Source organism: Aristolochia californica, unplaced genomic scaffold, assembly GCF_029961685.1.
Source record: "Aristolochia californica isolate CCGP_79_NKW_82.1479 unplaced genomic scaffold, dmAriCali1.0.hap1 SCAF_4, whole genome shotgun sequence".
Taxonomy (NCBI): Eukaryota; Viridiplantae; Streptophyta; class Magnoliopsida; order Piperales; family Aristolochiaceae; genus Aristolochia; species Aristolochia californica.
Window position 1 is genome coordinate 38,680,355 of NW_027182103.1, and position 22,331 is coordinate 38,702,685.

Here is a 22,331-nt window from a genome sequence, read left to right on the forward strand (position 1 = left end):
CATTTTCAAGAAAACCTTATGATAAAATCCAGTGCCTTACTAAGGAAATTACATGAAAAGTTTTTAAAATTTCCAAAGAAAATCAAACGGATCTATTAGTGCCTTTTTCTAGGAAAATAAATAAAAATTAATAATCAATCTCATACATTACCATACTTATTCGATAATTTAATAGTAAAATAAAATTTTAAATACAAAATTGTTATAAAAATTTGTCTTGTGTTGAAAGTATTATAACATCAATTGTTAAATACTTATTCAAAATTTTCCATATGGTTTTCCGACCCATCTGGGTTGAGAAATCTCACCTGGAAAATTATATGAAATTTTTGGTAAAAAATTCTAACTAAAAAAGTATTTCTAGGAAACATAAGGCACTAATGGGTTCTTGTAAATGTAGTTTTACTATAAATATTTTCCCAATGTTTCCTAAAAAATGCACTAATTAACAAGGCTTCAATGAACTTCAATTTTCTCTTCTTTGGTAATTTATTTCTTTATTCACTAATTCCCTCTCTAAACCTAGTTGTAGCACATTTAATGGAACATGTTCAATATTAATTATGACTTATATGATAATTTAAAATACTTTTTCTAATACACAAAAAATTCTACAATGATGACTTTTTATTTTATTTTATGTTAATCTGCTTTTATTTTGTCATTATATAACGAGAACAAGCCCTCTAGATTAGGGTCACAATGATTTTTTCAAAACCTAAACCTACTTTGTAAACCTAATCTACAAATTTGTTTATGTAAAAATTTGTGACGAGATTGAAAACCCTAACTTCATCCCCAGTCCATCCTTCTACTCTCCAACCTCACACCCACCCTCATCCCAATAGTAGGCCAATCAATCATTATCATAACCGTATGGAAAAATATAAATAAATAAAAGGTAATAAAATCATAAAATTAACCAAAACACACAAAATTTATGTTTCCATGAATGTCTTTTTTTTAACTAAAAAATCTCTTTTGTTTCAATAATATCGATACTTTTTTTAAAATTAATAAAAGGCAACTATGTAGTAAACCACTACAAGTAAAGTTTTCATAGGTTAGGGTTGGCGCAACGAGCCCTACTTATGTGGGGGTTTTTCTCACACCCTATCTCATCCACAGGTTTTTTTCTACTACTAGAACATATTCTTGTTTATAACCCACATTGCGTGATAGAACAATCATTTCCCAGCTAATTAGTACATGAAGAATGTCTTGCACGACTTAATTACAAAAAAAGTTGTAATCCGTTGGATCTTAACTGTACAGTTATTTGCAAAATATGATCCAAGTGGTTGTAGTTAAAAATATGACATTTAAGAAGGACATATTTAAAAATTACCTTTAGAAATATTAGTTAAGTAAGTGTTCACTAAAGAAAATCTGTATTATGGCTCAATCATAACCTCATATATTATAATTTAAAAAGGATATATTAAAAAGGACCCAAGTGGATGAATCGAAACCATGGGAGGAGGATTTAGCTCATCCACCCTTTTTATATTAACTGAGTTGGTGATACATAAATGGATTGTGTGAACTATCAAGATAGTAAAAGATATTAATGAATAAATTATCTATACACCCCTAAAATATGACAAGAGCCGCACAATTTCGAAATGCCTCAATTTCCATGTGGAACGATAAATGATGGTTGTATCCTATTACTTTTGAACATGCGTCGTTTATATGTACTAAACTTGTAACTTGATGATTTTAATATTAAAGGCATGAACTCGTTATTAGAATAATCTTTTTTTAGGTTATTAATAAAGTTGTATATGTATTTATTTATTATTTTTGTTCAATTTTATTACTATATTAAACTTCATATTTAAGTCTCTGGTAAATAAAATATAATTAAAGTATGCATTTGATTAATTAATTACTTTTAATTTTGTCAAAATATATTATTAATTAATACCATGTAAAAATTCTATCTTATGTTATTAATATAATACTTTTTTATTCATCGTATTTATTTTTTATTTGCTCTATTGTATTAGTGATTTAATAGTGGTAATTAAAATATTGTTAACTCAAACACTTGGTTTAAATAACTTATTTTTATAATTAATAAAATCAATAGTTTTAAATTTCGAAAATGAAGATGAAGATGAACTTGTCCACACTAACAGCCTATTTTGAAGATTTCGAAGATAAACTTGTCCACACTAACACCCATTTTGAAGATGAAGATCATGTAGATGCATAAGATGAAGATGAAGATGAAGATCAAATTTCTAGTTTGTTGACTAACCCACCCCCCTTAAGCAACCCTGATGGTAGGTTCATAGCTACACATCCTTATAATAGGTCAAAATTACTTATACACTCCTCCAAATAACTTATGTTAATTTTAGCTAGACAAAATATATAATCATGATTGAGGAAAAAAAAAAGATTCATGTTATAGTAGATCAAACATATGCCTCTATCCTGTAATTATAGATGATATTATCAGGGGCTTACGTAATGGGTCTCATAGGTAGGATTTATTCTTTTCTCATTGGTAGTTGATGTTCAACTGTTCAAATTTAATAAAAGTAAAAAATGGGTATGTAAATATTTTTATTATATTGAGGAAAAATATAGGCATTAATATGTTCTTGTGACAATTAAAATTTATTAAAAGTAAAAAATGGGTTTGTCTGTAAATTTCATTATATTAATAAAAAATCTAGGCACTAATTTGATTACTAGAATATGTCATATTGAAAAGGCCTATAAAATATTATCCATTAATTATTTATCTTAAAAAGCTAATGCAATATAATATAGAAACCCAACCCTTAATGGAATTAAAGGCCCCATTAGTGTCAATTTTTAAATGGTGAGAAATATTTTTCTATGTTCTCAATTATTAGACCTCCACTTTTTTAAAAGCATGTTCAAGTACTACATTATAACATGAAAATGAATCATTTGTAGATAAAAAGAAAGAAAGATAGATGACATTTTTATTACCATCAATAAATTTATTAATAATTTTTTCAAAGCAACATTAATTGGTGCAATTTGCATAGTTATCGCCAACTTATATTTGATTAGCAAGAAAGCCAAGCTCCAAAATTGACATGATCCATTATCAATGGACAAAAAATGTTCATTTGTGGACTACAAAGAATGTGTAGGTTATGTTTATGCACAAGTATAATATTGAAAAAAATGTGATCATAAATTTTAAAATGATCTATAATTGATTGTCTTAATAACAATAAAGTGGAAGATAATCTACTACATCAAATTTTATTAAAAAATAACCAACTCCTTGTGCATCCATGAGGGCCAAAAAGTTGGAATATTTAGACAAAAAAGGACTATTTTGTCTTCAAAAGTCATTCAAACGATCAAACATTTTGAAAATTCTAGAGCAGCAAAAAGAATTGAATTGCATCACACAAAACCAATGGACCCACAATTAATCATTACATAAGAGTCATAATTATCATTTACTGATTTACTCATATCCATTTAACAATTTTTTTTTTTTAAAAAAAACTAATCAAACATTCTTCCTTGCTTTAGAACCTACCTATCTTTTGATAGTATCCTAAGCCTAAGCTGGTTGTAATCCTCAAGACATTGTTTCAACTAATTTTTCTCATCAACAAAAAGATATAATTAGACTCCTTTTGGGTTAGGGTTAAGGATAAGGTGGAAGATGATGAACGTTGATTCAACTAATTATTCTTATCAACTAAAGGAAGTAGTTAGGTTCCACTGGGTTTAGAATTTAGGTTTAAGTGGAAGACAATATAATTCTTTTCGTCAACTAAAAGAGGTAGCTACACCTCTTTTGGGTATACGGTTTAAAGTTTAGGTTTAAGGGGAAGATGATATAATGACTAAACTTACAACTAAATGTTTTTATTTTATCATTTATATTATCAATTGAGAATAAATAGGTGGATTCTTTTCTTTTTTTTTACAGAAAATATCGTTTAGTTCACGCCCAACCAAACAATGTTACCCCTGCATATTATTTGTAAAACTAGATACTTAATAATAATGAGTGGACCTATTTGTGATACTACTCTTATAGATTTTATATGTTTTAAATTTCAAAAGTGCTAGCATAATATATGATATATATATATTTTTATTTTAATAATCATTTAGATAAAGACAACTAGGCGTGGAGCCATCAATTGATATGTTTATTATATAAGATAATATGCATCAATGGAAGGCAGGAGGCTCTGAGACATCCTGGATGGAAGACAATGATGGAGGAAAACATATATGCTTCATATTAGAATCAAACATGGACCTTGGTTCCGCTTCCTTCCATGAAGAAACTCATGGGCGGTAAATGGGTTTTTACCATCAAGCACAATCTCAATGGTTTTGTAGCTGGTCTTAAAGCCCATTTCGTCGCCAAAGGCTACACTTAGTACAATGGAGTTGATTATGAGGAAACCTTCTTTCTACTGGCCAAGTTAAATCCGGTACGAATCCAACTATCACTTGCTACAAATTCTTCTTTGCTGGTATATCAACTCGATGTGAAAATTACCTTTTCAAAAGGTGATATCAAGGAGTAGATATCCAACTATATGCAACAACTACCAGGTTTTGTGGTTGAGGGGGAGTTGGTATGCAAATTTAAGAAATCATTATATGGCTTAATAGAGTCTCCTCGGATTTGGTTCAACAAATTTAGCCAAACAATGTTGCAACTTGGGTTCCATTGAAGCTTCATTGATCATTCTGTATTTGTCAAGAACACCTTGAAGGGAAGTGTATTACTGGCAGTTTATGTAGATGATATTATTGTAACTGACAGTGATGCAAAATGAATACAAGAAATCTAAGCGAATATATGCAAGAATTTCAAAACAAAAGACCTTCGACTTTTGAAATATTTTTTGGGTATTGAAGTCTTCTAGCCAAAACATGAGATTATCTTATCTTAGAGGAAGTATGTTCTTTATTTGCTATAAGACACATGGATGATGGGATGTCGACCGGAAGATAATCCTTTGAATGCTAACACCAAGTTGTGTGTAAGCTTTGATGAAAATGTGGATGTAGGAAAATATCAGAGGTTTTTTTGGGAAAATCATTTATCTTACAATAACCAGACCAAATTTAGCATATGTCATAATTGTGGTTAATCAATACATGCATAAATTACAAGTTATTCAAGCTCTGGAAAGAATCCTCTGATATTTAAAAGGAGCTCTTGGCAAGGGACTTCTACATAAATGTCACGGTCACCTCAACATTGAAGGATTTGCAGATGCATATTCGGCTGGATCACCTGATGACAGGAAATCCACTTCAGGGTATTGTAACTTGGTTGGAGGGAACTTGGTTACATGAAAATCAGAATGTGGTTACTAGATCCAATGTTGAAGCAGAATACAAGACTATGGGGCATGCAGTGAGTGAGCTTCTATGGATCAAATCTCTCTTCACTGAATTAGGGTTCCACAAAAACACCCCTAAAAAACTCTATTATGACAACCAAACAACCATCCACATTACTTCAAATCTAGTCTTCTACGAGAGAACAAAACATATTGAGGTAGATTATCACTTTATACCAAAAAAATTTCAAGCTGGCATTATTTCTCTCAAACATGTTTCATCTAAAGGACAAACAACATATATAAACTCACGAAGCATATCTCATCCAAGAAATAAACTACTATATGCAACAAGTTGGGTATCTACGACGTTTTCTTTTCCCCTACTTGAGGAGGGTGTTGGAAGACATCTCAAAGGGGCATTACGGTAAATACCTTCCCCACGTCAAAGAGATGGCAAATGGTATAAATGAATGTCCTTCTCATAATGATGGACAAGGGTGTAAATAGAGAAGATGATTGTTGATTTTCAGGACTCAATGGATTTAGCTCATGGAGAAAAAGGGAGAGAGACCTAATGGGAGAAAACAGGAAGAAAAAAAGGTTATGGAGTTTATGCCCTAACCCTCCCCTGAAGCTCTATTTATAGATTAAAAAAATTATTGTATTACAATAATACCCCTAAACTTAGGATTTAGGGTTTAAGGTTTTAACCCTAGAACTTTAACCTAATTACATCAATGTCATCTCTATGAGATGGACCTTTATTTACCATCCTGCCATCATTGTATGTAGGCCTATGGGCCTTCTCCTTGATTTGTGGGCCTTGAGACCGTTTTCTATATCTTTTGGATGTATGGACCTTCCTTGGTCATATGGGCTTGAACCCATCTTCCAATACACTTGGATATGTGGGCCTTCTTTGGTCGTGTGGGCTTGGGCCTTATCTTCCAACACTCCCCCTCAAGTTGGGGGTGAGAGAACAACATGAACTTCCAGTTTGTTGCAAATGATGTATAAAATGACACATATTCCAATATGCCTTTATCTTTCAGCACTCCCTCTCAAGCTGGTGCATCCTTCCATGAGGGTCTGCTGGCATAATATAAGTGAGAGTAAAAATCACTCCTAGCCGTTGGGACGTTGCTTCATACTCTAATCTTAACCCATGCTGGATGTAGGGCACACTCCATCTTCTGTAGGTAGTGTGTCTATCGGCATTGCTATGAAGTGTCCACCTCCACCACCTTTTCCCTCCACAGGACAACAACTCTCAAGTGGTAGAATAATAAAATCCATTATAGGGGGGGGGGGGGGGGGGGGGTGGGGGGAAGCGGGCTTATTTATCATGGTGTCCCAATCCAGACACCGACTCTCATGGTGTTCCAACCGTGATATTTTTTAGAGTTAAATAAATGATGGTGTCCCAATTCGGGCACCAACTGTCATGGTGTCCCAACCATGACACTTTTGACAGTCAAATAAATTATGGTATGAGAAAAGGTATTGATGCCACCTTTTCTTTAATAATAATGTCTTATCCAAAGAGACACAATAGCAACAACTGACATGGCTTTGGGCCCATATAACACGAACCAAAAATCCTTGTAAAATTGACCCATGAAATAATCTAATGCAAGTATCTGTACCAAATAATATCCTGACCAAGGAATAATTTTACAATACTTCAAAATAATAATTCATCCATAGAAAAAATATCGAGTCGCGCTGAAATATGTAGGGTCAACAAATTCCATTGTTACTGATGACCCATCTAAATGCAAAAGATCTCGAAGAACATGCACAAGATACCAACATGCCAAAAAAAAAAAACATTGTCTCATAGAGAAATAAAAAGAAAAGAATTTATCTTTTTTGAATCGACATATGGTGGTCTTCTTCAAACCGAGCAACAATGAAGTAAAATGGAATCCTTAAATCACTACTTTGATATCATGTTGAACTCAAGATTCCATAATATTAAAGTCTTCAATGTAGATTGTAGAAGAGAAGAGAGAAAGGAACGAGCGTGAGAGGAATGAAGAGAGAGAGAGAGAGGAGGAAAGGGAAGAGAGGGGATAAGGGTTGTGAAAGATACCCAAACCTTCTCCCTTAACCTTTATTTATAGATATCAAGAATACATAAATTTCAAGTATACCCTTCACTCTAGTGAGAGGGAGGTGGTAATGCTTATATAGGCAGATTCCAACGGTTGGTTGGAAAACCGATCTATTTCATAGTTATATGACTATACATCTCTTATTCTGTAAGTGTCATAAGCCAATATGTGCATCAACTTCAACAGTCTCATTGGATGACTTTGGAGAGAATTCTTCAGTATTTGAAGAAAAATACAAGTCAAGGATTGTTATGAAAATGACATGAGTGTATTATTATCGAAGGTTTTGTAGATACAGATTGAATTAGTTCTACTAATAGTAGAAAATTTACCTTTGGTTATTGTCCAACTATAGGAGGAAATATGGTCACTTGAAGAACTGAAAAACAAAATGTTGTAGAGAGAACAAGTGCTGAGGTAGAATATAGGATCATTGCACATGTAATAAGTTAATTGTTATGTCTGAAACCACTAATGGCAAAACTTAATTTTCCAATAACCAAGCCCATGCAACTCCATTGTGGCATTAAAACTACCATTCACACTACAGCCAACCTAGTCTTCTATGAAAGATTAAAGCAAATTGAAATAGATAGTCATTTATTCGGGAAAAAATACAAGTTGTTGTCATATCTATGCAGTACATTCCATCAAAAAATCAATTGGAATTTTTTTTATAAAGGCTATATCAATAGGACCTCTCTCTGTGACGTGCTCCAAGTTGGAATTATTTGATTTTTTTGCACAAACTTGAAGGAGAGTGTTGAAGAAATATTTGCGGCATACCTTATAATTAGGTTGATGAGTGGTAAAACTTGTAATTATAAGGTACTTTACATTTTCTTTCCTTCATGTGCGAGGATTTTCTGATCCTCACCTATAAATAAGAAGAAAGAGGGTGGTGGAGATGTGCTGATTCCAACTAGCTTTGCTAATCGAGCAAACTTTACTCTCCTACTCTAGATTCTTTTAGATAGGAAAAATTAGAATGTAATAGGATTTGAGTGGGTGTTCACTATTAAACATAACTCATATAGCATAATTGAAAGGCTTAAAGCTCGACTGGTTGTTGAAGAATATACTCAATGTTATGAAGTTGATTATGAGGAGATATTCTCTCATGGCCAAATTAAATTCGATACAAATTCCTTTATCACTTGTTGTAAATTTTCAACGGTCCTTATATCAACTTGATATGAAAAATGTATTCATTAATAGAGATAATAAAAAAAGAGATTGACATGGATCAACCACCTGGATTTTTAGTTGGGGGGGGGGGGGGGGGGGGGGGGGGGCGGGGGGAGTCCATGTGCGAATTACAAAAATCTTTGTATGGGCTAAAATAATCACTGAGAGCATGACTTGATATGTTTAGTAGAGGAATGTTTCAGTTTGATTTTAAAAGATGTGTGGTAGATCACTCAACATTTGTCAAACATGTTAAAGGAGTTATTCTCCGAGTTGTATATATAGATGATATTATTATAATGGCTAATGGTTTAGAAAGTATTAGGCAGGTGAAAGAGAAGTTGTGTAATGAATTTGAAACAAAAGACTTGATACTCCTCAAATATTTCATTAGGATTGAGGTGATGTGATCTAGGTATGACATTGTTTTGTTAGAAAGGACATATGTGCTTTATTTGCTTAGTGAGATAGGGATGTTGGGCTATCCTCTTGGAGACACTCCGGTGGACACTAGTGTGACACTGTTCTGGAGAAGATTTATGTATGGGAAGTACCAAAGACTAGTAGAAAAATTGATATATCTCACTGTAACCAGACCTGACATTTTTTTTGTAGTAAGTGTTGTAAGCTAGTATGTGCATAGGTTTTAGAATTCTCACGGGAAAGCTCTAGAATGAATCCTTTAATAGTTGAAAAAATCTCCTAGACGAGGACTTCTATAAAAATACTATGGTCATATTAATGTTGAAAGCTTTGCAGATACTAATTGGGTAGGCTCTTTGGTGACAAGAAATCTACCTTTGGATATTGCAAATTCTTTAGAGAAAATCTGGTAACTTGGAAGAGCAAAAAAAAATGTGGTTACTCGATTTAGTATAGTGACAAAATATAGAATCACGACACATGCAGTGAGTGAATTGGGGTGGATTAAGTCTCTCCTTTCAGAATTGGAATTCAATAGAGACATTCAAATGAAACTCCATTATCATAATCAAACAACCAACTTCCATGAAAGGATAGAGAAAATTGCAAGATGGTATCATAAGCCTTGAATATATTCCTTGTCGAGGGCAAGTTCATGATATACTCACAAAGCCTATTGTGACAAAGAAACTAAACACTACACGTTCAAAGTTGGGACTTTATGATGTTTATACTCCATCTTGAGGGGGAGGATTAATAGACAAGAATGTCCAAGAGCAAGTATAGAAGAGTCTTACATGACTCTGACAACAAGAAGTCTCAGAAGCAACAATCCATATAGCGGAATTTTATAGGAGTCTAATGGGAGGAAGTCTCACAAAAATACACCAGTTAAAAGATTATTTTAGTATGTTTAGTTGTTTAATTACTTTATGACTTATCTTTAAGAGTTAAACTTTGGGTACAATTGGGATATGGGTAATTTATTTATAGTCTTATTCTACTTTTTTCTTCTATTATAAATAAAGACTAATTGTACTTAGTAGTTATAATCAGGTTAGTTGATATATTTATCTTCTCTGGAAATTCAACATGGTATCAAAACGGGTTAGTTGACTCGATTAACAAATAAAGACAATGAAGCACTATTACGGTGTAATCTTAACCTTTAATATTCATTGCTTAGTCTTTATTTTATCCTATTAGTGTCTCTCCTAGTTTATTTTTTTTCTACTTTCTCCCCTATTTGTTTTAGCACAGTTTATTCTTCTTCCTGTAACCCTTGCATATCGGCAAACCCTTGTTTTTCTCTAGCTCTCTGTTCGTGCCCTCTCTTCCACGTACTCTCTTCTTCTACTGCTGCAACACGTCATGATTATTTATATTCATGATCTTTTCTGTTAGATAGTATAAGTTTGGAAACCAACGCATTTGTGAGGTGAAGGTTCTTCTTAGCATAACATAGACAGAGAGAGACAAAGAGATTGACTTGATGCTGCCTGCGCATCGTGTAAGCACGTGAGAAAGAAGTACAGCAAGGATCGACACACTTCTCATGGTGTTGAGGAATACCTGCACATAGACAGTGCTAGATTTGTCGATGCTGTTGGTGGATTTTCTGATACATGGTTGATATGCTGAGAAATGATTTGAGTTTCTGGTTTGCTAATTGTTGTTGCCACTACAACAACATAAAGTTGCTGAGACTTAATTGGAAGATGCTCATGTCAGAAAGAGAAAGTGTCGACAGTGGAAATCTGATGGAGGAAGATGCAGTGCTTGATGGTCTATTATGTCTTCCACAAGTGGATGGATTGGACGCTAAAAGGTACAATAGCAAAGGCAAAAGCAGACAGAATCATTGTGTTTGAGAATGCATGCCGTCGGTTAGTTCTCTCAAGTTTTTGAATTTTGCTGCTATCTCAATATTATCCGAAGGTGCTGGAATTCTTATTTGAGCAAATAAATCAACATCAATTGCCAAGGGGGAGAATGCTTTATTTGGGGTCTTGGTCCGGGTCAATTTTATATGGTTCAGACAAATCGGACCGATCTGGTCTTAAATTGTTATACAAATTCAATAAAATTATTATTTTTGGTTATAAGGGGAGATCACACGAGGTGATTTAGCTTGAGGTGTCTTTTCTACTGTTGGCTTGCTCGTGCTTTGGTTGCATATTCTCTGCATTATGTCTACAAAAATTTTGCTCTTCCTAGAAATTTCTTTGTTTGAGCTCATACTTGGTCTAACTTAGTTGCTATTTTTACAACACTATTATAGTCTCATTCTTATTTTATTAACATGGTGCTTCTTTTATCTATCTTTTGTTCCCCCTCCAACCTTTTTATTCGGTCTACCTTTCTCCTACCATCGCTTTTTGGACTCTTATGTATCCTTTAGGCCAACCATTTGTTAAGTTGCTTGGGTTAGTTCGTGTTTTTTAAGTCCATTTATTATTTTTTACTAGTACTTTTAAGTGGGTTCTTTTATCGCTGTCCTTTGAGTGATAGACATTACCTTATTTAATTATAATCATTATTTTGTGTTTAAAATCCTTAGGTTGGTTTTGACTCCTTTTTATCACCCATATTTTATTGTTTGAGAGTCTGCATCTGATTGAGTATTTATCCTTGGGACATTTTAATGGAGGAGATAATTCATACAATAAATTTTTGTTTCAAGTTAGGATAACTACTGTTACCTCCCATCTTGATAGGAGAATAAGTGACAAAATCTACCATGAAGAATTCCACATGTTGTGGTAATAAAATTTTCTCTCACTCGAATATCTAAATCAGAGGAAGTATAATATAAAGAATTTTTTTCTTGAAGACCAATATATTTTTCTTTGCAAGTTGAAGTTTTAAACTCCAGTTTAAGGGAGAGTGTCGAAGAGTAGGTATGGAAACATTGCTGTCACAACAAGAAGTCTCACAGAGCAACAATCCATATGGCATAATCTTATAAGAGTCTCACGGGAGGAAGTCTCATAGAAATGTATCAATTAAAAGTTTTATTTTATTTTATTATTCTATCCATTTTCAATTAATTAATTACTCTAGGACTTATCTTTAAGAGTTAGACTTTGGGTGTAATGGGGACATGGGGAGTTTATTCGTAAACTAATTCTATTTTTTTCCTCTATTATAAATAGAGGCTCATTGTATTATGTTATAAACAAGCCAGTGATCTATTTTTCTTCTCTAGAAATTACGGCTTATATAAAGCCTAAGGGGGAGGATTAGGGCTTCACTTTGAAACCATAATCCATTCTTGCCCTCTCCTCCTACATGAGCTTCTCATCATCTCTTCTCTCCTTTGAACCCACATCTTCTCCTCACAAATCACTCCCTTTTCTCTTCGTCTCTCCTCTACTTACTCAAAGACTTTTTAAGGCTGTGATAATGGAATTTAAGATTTTAACACTTTTTGATAATAACAAAATGAGTAACTTGAAAGTGTGCTATTAATGGTGTTAGTAGTTTATTGTAAGCACATGCTTTCCAACTCAAATTTATGTGATCTATGGCGCAAGCTCAAGATAAGACAATGATCAATCATGTTGACAAGTTAAGACCCAAAGGAAAAAATCATTGAATAAATGTTGTTGTGAAGAAGTACTTACATTAAAAAGAATTTTAATGATTCTCAAGTGTCATAGAGAATCTCAAGAACTCTAACTATGTAAAAGGATAATCTGCCAACTTTCGATTCTTAAGCACAAGCTTGCATTGGAGCATTAGGACATGCAATATTTTTTTAAACCCATGTTTTTACAATGCATATAAATGTTTTAGAAACTTTGGTTCCCTTAGAAATGGCTGGAATCATGCTTAGGACTTAGTTTTGTATACTAGCAATAGGTATGATCAATGACAATCGATCATTCATATGGAAGCCATGCAGAATTTGCAAAGCATGATCGATCATCGTGTATAGGTATGATCAATCATCCCAAAAGCATGATTGATCATCCTGATTTGCTTGCTCGATCATACAAAACACTGCCAAACCAATTTTATAAAGTATGATCGATCAATAGATGAGGCATGATCTGTCAACCTATTTTACGAAGGGCTACAAAATGGTTAATTGGTGAATTGATTGGTCATTAGGTTTAGGAAACTTAAAAATATAGCCATTATAGTCGCACGATCGATCAATGAAAAGGCATGATTGAGCATCCTTTTTTCTAGCTTTTGGGAAATGGTAAAAACCAACTATTTGGGCTAGGAATCTTATAAATCCACCCAAAAAATCTTTTCCCCCATGAGGTTGTGTGCATCTCCTCCTATTTTACCTATTTATTTACTTTAGATTGCATTCAAGAGCTTAAATTTTTATTTTAGGTTCAACTCACCCCCCTTTGAGATGCCACCTTGGCCAACAATTGGTTTGAGAGTAGACCTGAACCATTTGAAATCCAAAATTTGACTTGATTTCATTCAATCAATTTTTATGAAATCTAAAGAAGATATTATGTTCCAAGAGGGTCATGATCCCTATTTCACACCTATGCTTTATAGTTTCATTGGTGGAAAATTAGAATGATCTTTTCCTTACAATCTATTGGATTTGAATTATGGGAAACAATCATTGATGGAATCTTTTCCCCATCCAAAAACTTAAAAAGAAGACCTATTTCAGAATTGGTATGTGATTGGGATGACTTGGACATTGTAACAGTTGATGGCAATATTATGGCTATGAAACTCATACTTAGATCCTTGACTGATGAATTGCTAGATTCTTTCTCTTGTAAATTAGCCAAAGATTTATGTGATAAACTAGAATCTAATTTGTATAGGAATATTGGAGTGTGACTTTTCACACTCCAAGTGCACTACACAGAGACATTGTAGGTATCGAAGATTGAATGTTCTCATGCTTAGTTGAAACATCATCTCATATAGAGATGAGACGTTAGGGAATTATAATTATAAGGAAGTAGACAAGGAAGAAATTATGAGACAATTAGGTAAATTCATGTCCTCACTTAGAGGAAAAGAAAAAGTAAATAAAAAATTAATTGATTAACTCTGACAACTTTAAAAAGAAATTGAATCCTTGAAATCTGGTTTTCCCTCCACGCTAGAAGAGCTTAGAGAAGAAATTGAAAGCCTCATCTCAAAATGCAAAACACTTGAATTCCATTCTTAAATTATTCATAAGTTGAGAATTAAAAATGACAAACTTTGCACTAGCATTTTAGATCTTCATGAAGAAAACAAAATGCTATAACCCACAAAAAGGTAGCTAAAAGAAAAGCCTCAGACTTATCCTGTGCTTTATAGATTAACTTTAGGAAAAGTCACTCATTTGGATAAATTAGAGCATTAAACAAAGAATGCGAAAAAAGTGGAGACTCGAAAGGAAATAAAATCCAAAAGTTCTCATAGGAGGAGGGTGACAAGGTCACAACATTACCTATGCATAATGATGCATGTTACAAATGTAGAACCATTGGCCATTATGCATTTGATTGCTTAGCTAAAAGATAAAAACTAAATGGGTGAAGAAAATTTAGATTCCCATGGGAAGGCTAACTTTATCTTCAAATGTGAAGCAAATTTATGCTAATTTAAATGTCAAATATTTGAGACCTTCGAAGCTAAGTGTCTCTAAACTCAAACTAAATGCAAAAATCCAAATCCTTGTAGTTTTAGAAATTTGTGCAAAATTTACGATTCAATTGATTTACGGAGACTAATCATTGTAAGTTGGTTGTGAATTATCCTTACCTCATTAACTAAGCTTAAAACTGGTTCTTATGGAATTAAGCTGACTTAGAAAATTAAACGTTCAACATTAACTAAATTTTGTATAGCACTTGGTTTTATTGCAGTCGAGGATTGAGAGATTAGATGAATCTGAAACCTTAAACTTAGATTGTTAAATACATTATACTCTTAGTGCTACTTGTGTGGACTTTTGACTTAGAACATATTTGAAAATTAGATCCAAAATAAGATTCATAGAAGTAAACTAAAAATTAAAATTTCATTATACCACAACAAAGTGAATTCAATTAACATAATAAATTTGGCCACTTCTTTTACATGTGCTTTGTTCACAATCATTGATTTTCTACTCTTGCAATTCATGATGTTGGGATGTACTTGGGTAGACTCTAAGTATATTTTAGGTATTTCCCTAGAATTAGAATGGATATACATTGAGGGAAAAAGTTTGTTGGAGAAATGAAACTCATAAAATATTTTGCCTGTACACAAACTAATCAAGCCTAATAGAAACGAATTAGGACATAATTAGAAGATACTTAAAAAAGTTTGGTCCTACATACATTAGAGTCCATGTAGCCAAAACATAGATTCAATAAGAAATGTTAAATGTGTGGTTACTTAGAATGCCCTTCACTAGCTTATGGAAGTATATTGAAAATCTCATAAACCAAGTGCATGAAATGATTATTAAAATCACTTGGCATAGGCAAATTTGGTTAATGAGTTGGGTGAAATAGCTAATAGTTTACTAACTAAGTAGGCCAAGGGAATGAAATGCTAAATACTTTTCATTCAAAGGTGATAAAATAGCTAATGAGGGAAGGCTATCCATATACAACTCGTATGGTGTTTTTTTAAAGTATGGGCCTAATGCTATCTCAATTAACCACATAACAAGCTGTATTAAAACCTTCAGCCCAAAAGCTACGAGGCATGTCATGTCTAATCTTGATTATGCTAAAGCCTTGTTCTTTATATACTTTTTCACATAGCTTAGAAAAGGCTGGAAAAGCATCATCCTTGTTGACTAGGAAGTCTACTCAAGTGAACCTAGAGTAATCATCCACTACCACCAAGGCATGACATTTTCCATTTAGGCTTAAGGTGTAGGCGGGTCCAAGTGATTCCATATGGATTAGTTGTAGTATGTTGAGGTATAAGGCCAACACATATAGACAAGAGATCTCAAGGGAATGAGATAAGAGAGGAGAGAAAAAACCAAGGGAGAGAAAGAAGAAGAAAAGAGAGAAAGGTGTAAGAAAAAAACTGAGCCTAAAAGAAGAGGCTTGAATGCTCTTTCCCATGCCTTGAGGTTGTATTTATAGTTATGGGAAGGTGTTTACAAAGCCTACAATGCCCTTAGGGTGACATGCTTCATGTTGAATTTATGGAAAAGTGAAAAAAAAATTCATTGACTTAATGTAATCAGAGTACATGAACCTCTATTTATAATAGAGGAAAGTAGTAGAGTCCTATTACAATTAAACTACCCTTGTCCCAATTACACCCAAAATCTGACACTTAAAGATAAGTCCTAACATAATTAAATAACTCAACATATAAAGAAGACTAACATAACTAAAATACCTTTAAACTGAAACTCTTTTGTGAGACACTTGTAAGACTCTACCAAATTAATTCTGGCTTTGTGAGATTGCTTTCTGTGAGAGTCATGTAAGAGGCTTCCATTTCTTCTCTTCAACACTTCAAAATGAAAAAGACATAGGAAGACATACACCAACTTGCATAATTACAATTCTATGTTATCTCTATAGAAGTTCTCTTTATTCACATGCGTGTCTTTTAACACTCTCTCTCAAGCTGGTGTTTGTAACTTCACTTGTAAATAATCTTGGTCAATAAACTTGTGTGCTTGAAAAGAAATTTTGGTTGCCTTGATTTGATTCATCTAACTTTTGTTTACATCTTGCTTGTAGTCGTCATCTTGTCTCCCCTTGGATATTCTAGTCATATAAAACTTGATTACCACCTCTTTCTTGTATTTCTTCTCCTATTTGTTCCCCTCAAGATGTGGATCTCTTTGTTCTTTACCAAGAGACCCAACTTGCACAAAATAATGGTTAGAGAAGAAAATTCACTTCTCGCCATATGACAAAGCTCCGGACACTAGTGAAAATAGTTATAGTCTGCAACACATTGCTCAATTTTAAAGACAAAAAAATCCAACTTTAGTGCACAACAAAGAGACTACTCACTTTTTTAAGGTTAGCTCAAACATAAATTACCTCTTGGGTCAGAATAAAAGATTTGACCCAAGCTGGATGTTGGTTACACTTTACTTTTTAAGTTGTGAGTTTAGGCATTGCTCTAAAGTAATGAAAATAGAAGATGATAAACTGAAGAAATAATAGAGGCAAATGATTTTAACTGGAAAGAGGTGACTATGCAACACTTATACATCCAAATGAAACTAGAATACTATTTTTTAAACTAGGGGAGACTATAACGGTAGAATTTAATTATCTTAACAAATTTGACCAAGTATAACTTTTGGGGGTTGACAAAGTTTGACTCAAGAGGGAGATAAAAAATAATTCCTCTAACATGATGATTAAGGAAACTTAAAAAGTATCTTCAATAAGAAAGTGTTATGATGGAACATAGTAATGGAAACTTTCTAAACATAGACTTCTCATATAGGGCAATAACTTTTTAACTCAACTCGACCAATTTGCAAAGAAAAATATTCAAGAGATAATTTCTATAATAAGAGAAATCAAGGACACTAATATTTGGACTTTCGAATGAGCAAATAAGACTTTCTAATTCAAAAATTTCAGACTTTCTCAAAAAAGGAAACTAAACTCATAATGGGAAAGACTTCTTTTGAGGAAACTAACGTAATATGAGATCAAGAAAAAGAAAATTTTTAGGAAGGAAGGATACTCAAGTTGGTCAAATCTTGATTAGATTTTGAAAACAAATAGGAAACTTAACCAACATCAACGACTAAAAAAGTGAAGCAAAACATTCCGCTTAAATTCGGATTTTTGTATCCAACAAATACCAACATGAGCTTTGATTCATCCCATGTGGATATCTCTCTCTAGAAAGATCTAATTGAGAAATATTTTGTTGGGATAGAAAGTAGAATCACATATATTTATTTTGAGATGTAATTTTCATTATAAAATCTAAGTCATGTTGGTACAAACTGTCCAAAAAGTTGAGGTTTTCTTATGCTACTTGAACCTTTTCTTTTGTTTGACCTTTGTTGCTTCAGATGTTGATTTCTTTATCTAGGAAAATATGATTTCAAAAATTATTTTTGAGTTAGAAACTAGACTCAATGATATTATCAACAATATATAATTTGATATATAAAAAAGTATTTTAAAAGAGTTGAAAATCCAATGCAAAACATAAATTATAAAATAAGACTAAAGAGTTATAAAAAAATAAAAAGAATTATAATTTAGAAATAAGACTAAAGCTGGATGTTGGGTACACTCATTTAATTTTTAAGTAGTGGGTCTTGGCATTGGATGTTGGGTACATTCTTTTATACAAGAGAAACTCCTCTTTCTTCTTTTTATTTTTCTTATTCTTCTTCTTCATCCATTTCTTCTCTATCTTCTTCTCCTTTTCCATCTTAGATCTTTGCATGTTCTGATACCATTTTGATTTCTAAGGCCATACATAAACACAAAAGATCTTAAGGGAAGGAGAGAAGAAAAGAACTCTAGCTATTGAAAGAGAGGACAAAAGAAACCAAGGAAGATGAAGAAGAGGAAAAGAAAGAGAGGTGTATGGACGAATTTGAGCCGTGTAGAAGAGGCTTGAATGCTCTACCCCATGCCTTGATGTTGTATTTATAGTTGTGGGAAGGTGTTTACAATGAGTATGATGCCTTTAGGGCTACATGCTTAAAAAAGAAAAGGATATAAGTGGACATACACCAGTTTGCATAATTACAATTTCTCATTCTTTACTAGCCATGCGACCCGTACATATGTGAGTGTCTTTTAACACAGTGGTCTTGTGATGAAGACAATATTTTTGGATTTAAAAGAGATTTTGTGTTATTTTCCAAGTTGGCAAACATCACAAGGTTTCTCTCTTACAAACCTTTGTTTGGTTGTCCACTCACTAGACTTCATAGTCAATATTTTCAATAAATCCATTCCAACATGTCTTGGTCTCTTATGCCATAACCAATATTCATCCAAATTAGCACCCAAACATATAGAACTTGTTGAAGATAATTCTAAAATGTCGACAACAATCAATTTCTTATTTCTTTGTTCCTCTAAGACTATTTTCACCATTTTCAGTTTTGGCTATGCATTTATCCTTTTGAAATAATACTTTATTACATTTGTCTTTAATGCTAAATAATTCAAGCATCAACCCTTCCACGTAATAAACATTTGAAATGGAAAAGTTAGAAGTACCTATTTTTCCAATTCCTATAGTGGTAGCTTTTCCATTATCTTCAAATGTTACATAACTTCCATTCTTATGGATTAGTTTCACAAATTTGTTTTTATCATTGGTCATATACCTTGAGCACCCACTATCCGTAATTCATACATTTGTTGGTACTTCAGCTTGGAGATATGCCTATAAGAGAAAGCAAATCATCCCCTCAAGGCCCCAACCAAATTGCATCTATTTGAGAAACCATTTTCCAATACATTCTCCTTGGGTATCTAAATTTGCTTACTTGTTGATTTTTTGGTAGTTTCAAAGTTTTCATTGGATTTAGGTATCAACATTTGTTTCACACCATGCCCATTTTAAAGTTTGCATATATGTGCATAATGCCCTAATGATTGCATTAATAGCATCTAGCATAAGGCATGCATGTGTGATTTTGCAGCACCTCTTGTTCTTCCTATGGGACCTCCTTGTTACATTCTTTTGAGATTTAGCAATTTTGAGTTTTTTTTTCCAGCTCGATGCTTTTCTTTTCAAATGCTAGTTTATCTTGATAAAATATCAGCTAACTCTTTCTGCCTTCAAGCATTAGCAATAGGGCCATCATTTGCTTCTTTAAGAGCAACTATTTCACCCTTACTCTTGTAATTTCTTGCTTTTGGGCATGACTTCTATCATTGTATTTATTGCTCTTTACAGATTCTTCTAGAAATTGTCTAATTTATTCTCATATTAGAATCACTGACCTATTCTGATGTGGTGGAATCATCATCTTCATAAGCCATAAGACGAACATCACACTCACCCTTTCATGAATGGTTGAATTCACTATCCAAGGCATGCGAAACTGAGACAAAAAAATTCTTCTTTTTCTTCTTGAGATCTTTGTTGATGGATGGTGAGCACTTCTTGATATGTAGGCATTTGTTTTTTCTATGCCCTGACTTACCACCATCAAAACAAACATCAGTCCTTTCAAAATTTTTATTGTAATCACCTTTATTATGACCTTTCCTAGAGTTTCTCTTCTTTGTATACATCTTTAATAAGTACCCAGTGATAAAGTTTACTTCACTAGAGCTCTCTTCTCTAGAACAACTAGGATCACTCGGACCGGGTTTTGATTTAAGTGAAAATGTTCTTTCCATTCACCTAGATTTACTTACGTCCTAAATTTGTTGATAAAAATTTTAATCTAAGTAAGTTTATAATTTGCAGTTCATAGCATTTCACATGCATCTCCTTTAAGTGAAGCAATTATAAGGTTTACGAGGAAGAACTGATAAATCCAACTAGACCTCAAGCCAAAATGAATAATCAAGTCACATTGAAGAAGCACCTTGGGGAAGAAAGAACAATTTGTGAGATGCATGCCGAATTTTATATAGGTATTATATACATAGATTATGCTCAATTTTAAGTAGAGGTCATGCCCAATCTTATACATGTATTATCTATATAGGTTATGCCCAATTTTATGTAAAATGTTTGCTTAATTTTATATATAATTTATTTGATATATATTTTTTGAAGAGTTTTAAATGTATGTTGAAGCTTGGGCTCGGCTCGAACTCAGTTAAAATTTTTGGGCTCGAGCTCAATAATAATTTTAGACTCGAGACGAGGCTCGACTCGAAATATTTAAATCAAGCTCGGATCGAACATAGGTAGGTTCAGGCTCGGCTCGGCTCGATGCCAGCCCTAGTGGGAAGGAGGCTCCTAGCACTTAGGTGGCGACGGATGTGCTGACGGGGACGGGAATGTTGACCGCCTTGAGAGTTGCTTCCAGGTTCTTGATGGTAGGCAAGATGTGAACAGAGAGGTTCCTAGAATGACCTCGTTGCCAATTGAGATGTACTGGAATTGCACAGAGTTCAATTTCTCCCCTACTCCGCCATTCTTCTCCTTCCAGGCTGGAAACATGAAAATGGAGGAAATAATTGCAGCAAGGGAAGAGTCTAATATTTTGATGACCATTGAAAGTCAAACAAAGGCAGAGATACTTCGCTGCCTTGGCCATGAGCTCAATGTAGTGACGATGAAACCAACCTTAGTCAACTATAGCCGTTTCCCGGATGAAACCAACCTCTTGTGAACCCATTCTCTTTAGGTCAGAGGGACGATCTGTTATCTGGACATGGTAATTATGACATTTGTGAGTTTAATGGTTGTAAAGTTGGTGGAGAAAGCAAGCAAAAACAAACAGATGGGATGGTAGGACTCAGTCGCCCGTTGTTGCTCCTCGAACTATTATGGGTCCACTTGTAATGGTTTGGATAATTCAAAGAGAAAAAAATTGAAAATCTGAAAAAACATAAGGAGACGACACGGAAGCACGTGCCCAATATAAAACATTGGGAATTCTAAAAACTATAACTACGAGTCTTGAAAATCAATGCTCTGATACCATGTTGGTTTTCATGACTCAATGAATTTAACTCATAGAGAAAAAAAGAGACAAAGTATTAGGAGAAAACAGAAGGAAGAAATAGGTTATAAACTTGTGTCTGAACTCTCCCTATGAGGCTCAGTTTAGAGATGAATAAGATTTTAATAATATAATAATACCCCTAAAACTTAAACCAATTACATCAATGTTATCTTTATGAGATGACTCTTTATTTACCATCATGCTACCACTGTGTTGGCCTTCTCCTTGGTATATGGGCCTTGAGCCCATCTTCCTCCTCTCTAGGATGTGTGGGCCTTATTTGGTCTTGTGGGTTTGAGCCAATCTTCTACACTTGGAGGTATGGGTCTTCCTTGGTCTTGTGAACTTAGGCCCACCTTCCAACAAGATAAAAGAGGGGAAACATAATGATCTACCCCTTGCCTTAAGTCTCTATTTATAGTTAATGAAGGAAGTTTAGAATGATTACATTGCCCTTAGGATTACAAGCTCTCAAAAGGAAAAGAGCGAGTCCGAGAAGGAGAAAAGAGAGGGAGAAGAGACAGAGAGATATTTGTGAGATGCTGAAAGGGAGAAGAGAGGGAGAAGAGACAGAGAGATAAGAGAGAGGGAGAAGCGAGCAGGAGGTTCAAAGGGAGAGCGAGTCTGAGAAGGAGAGAAGGACGCCGTAGAGAGGGAGACCGGAGAGAGAGAGAGACCGGAGAGGGACGGTGGAGATAAGAG